Source organism: Schistocerca piceifrons, unplaced genomic scaffold, assembly GCF_021461385.2.
Source record: "Schistocerca piceifrons isolate TAMUIC-IGC-003096 unplaced genomic scaffold, iqSchPice1.1 HiC_scaffold_174, whole genome shotgun sequence".
Taxonomy (NCBI): domain Eukaryota; kingdom Metazoa; phylum Arthropoda; class Insecta; order Orthoptera; family Acrididae; genus Schistocerca; species Schistocerca piceifrons.
Genome location: NW_025727612.1, coordinates 17,501 through 20,000, shown reverse-complemented (window position 1 = coordinate 20,000; position 2,500 = coordinate 17,501). Strand labels below are relative to the sequence as shown.

General features: G+C 58.4%; 1 non-coding gene across 1 annotated transcript in view; it reads right to left on the bottom strand.

Moving 5' to 3' along the window:
• The window catches only part of LOC124737631, a 1,909-nt gene extending 1,182 nt beyond the window's left edge, over nt 1–727 (bottom strand). Inside the window, exon 1 of the ribosomal RNA XR_007009820.1 lies at nt 1–727. This exon is cut by the window's left edge and continues 1,182 nt beyond it. This is a non-coding gene — a ribosomal RNA (small subunit ribosomal RNA).
• Nucleotides 728–2,500: the final 1,773 nt, after the last annotated feature.

Sequence of the window (2,500 nt, the reverse complement as noted above, 5' to 3'; positions counted from 1 at the left end):
CACCGGCAGGACGTCCCACGATACATGCCAGTTAAACACCGACGGGCGGTGAACCAACAGCGTGGGACACAAATCCAACTACGAGCTTTTTAACCGCAACAACTTTAATATACGCTATTGGAGCTGGAATTACCGCGGCTGCTGGCACCAGACTTGCCCTCCAATAGATACTCGTTAAAGGATTTAAAGTGTACTCATTCCGATTACGGGGCCTCGGATGAGTCCCGTATCGTTATTTTTCGTCACTACCTCCCCGTGCCGGGAGTGGGTAATTTGCGCGCCTGCTGCCTTCCTTGGATGTGGTAGCCGTTTCTCAGGCTCCCTCTCCGGAATCGAACCCTGATTCCCCGTTACCCGTTACAACCATGGTAGGCGCAGAACCTACCATCGACAGTTGATAAGGCAGACATTTGAAAGATGCGTCGCCGGTACGAGGACCGTGCGATCAGCCCAAAGTTATTCAGAGTCACCAAGGCAAACGGACCGGACGAGCCGACCGATTGGTTTTGATCTAATAAAAGCGTCCCTTCCATCTCTGGTCGGGACTCTGTTTGCATGTATTAGCTCTAGAATTACCACAGTTATCCAAGTAACGTGGGTACGATCTAAGGAACCATAACTGATTTAATGAGCCATTCGCGGTTTCACCTTAATGCGGCTTGTACTGAGACATGCATGGCTTAATCTTTGAGACAAGCATATGACTACTGGCAGGATCAACCAGGGAGCTGCGCCAACTAGAGCTGAGCAGCCGGCCGCCCGGGAGTGTGTCCCGGGGGCCCGCGCGAACACGCAAGCGTCCGCTCAATCATTCTGCAAACAGGAGGAGGCTGAGCTCCCCTGCACAATACACCTCGAAACCCTCTCAGGTCCCGGCGGCGCGCAGCGCCGTCCCAAGTACTTGGTCGGGTTCGAGAGAGGCGCAATCGCCCGGAGTTAGGCGAGTAGACGCTTTCGGTGCGACCACCCGTGCTCCCAACTGAGCTTGCCGCTGCCGACAGAGGCCCGGGAGCGTGCTGTCGTGGCATTGCCGGCGGGAGACAACACGCGCCACCTACGGTGACCGGCAGCTCCAACGCCAGCGCCACAGAAGGACAAAAGCCCCACTTGGGTGCCGAAGCGAACTCTCCCAGCACAGCGCACGCGCCAACACATCCGCACAGCTGCGATACAAACCACCAGCGAGAACCGCTGGGGCGACCGAGCAGCAGACGGCGTCGCGGCGCCGAGCGCCGGGCGGCGGCGCATCCTCAACGCACACAGTCCTCAATCGGACCAGCACACTGAAGATGTCCACCGCGCTTCGCACCGGGCCCGCGAGGACCTACTTTGGCCGCACGGCGCCGCGCGCAGGGTGCGCCGGCGCGCAGCTGCGACGCCTGCCGCGTCCGTCGGCCGGCGCGCCTGCCACTGGCCGCCCCCACCAGCCGGCTGTAGCGCGTGCGCCCACGCACCGCGCGGCCAGCACGCCGGGAGGCGCCCCCTCACCGGCCGGGGACGGTCCCACCCAGCCACCACCGCGTATCGCTTCACACCCAGATGCCGTTCAGTTTCATCGGCATGGTGGGTATCGCTGGAACAACCGGTTAGTACCTCAACCTATCGTCGCCATCACCGATTCACCCCTAGCGAGAACAACCGCACCACAACGGGTTACCATTTCTTCATTTGCGTAACTTCACCAGAAAACGTAGGCGTCCATCGCCATTAGCAACTTCAACGATTATTGCATGCCTGTGTCAGGTGTCACGCCACACTACGTCTGCCCACATACACGCAACAAAATGTGCACGCCTAGACAATACGTGGAAGGTGGCCCCCGTACGTATGCGATGTCCATTGCTCGAACGACTGTCAACCGGCCTCTGTAGCATGTCGCAGATATGGAACGCGGTGCACCATGCTATCACGGTGTTTGAGGAGAGACGACTAGGTCCGAATACATCAACACACAGCTCATGCTGATCGCCATCCACGGCGTCCGTTCCTCCCACACGTCTCTATGGCGTACCACACTGCAATCCAGCTCTCATAGGGAGACGACACGTAGCTGCGTGCACAATATTTGCACTGTATGGTCCGCCGTTTTTGGGCGCAGTCGTTGTACGGTCACACATGTGCCACGATGTATCATTCAGTACATAAGGACGAATGTGCAGTACAGATTGTGGTTCACGCGTACGACATCAGCGGACAGTTGACACAGGCCGCACCACAACGTAGCCTGCGTACGTCGCATGCGAAGGGCATTGAACATGCAAACTTGTCACCAACCAGCTTGCGAAGGCAGGGGGCAAGGTGGGGACGTGGGGACGTGGGGAGGGGTGGGGGGGGGGGGGGGCGGCATGTACGTCCTGCTGCCATCCACATTACAGTGTACAGCAGGAGCATGTGGAAAGTCAGCAAGACTTGCAAGGTGTTTAACATGAAGCGATACACAGGGGAGCGGGCAGTGCGAGTAGCGAACTATATTGCGAGGGTTGCGGGTGGGCAACACTAC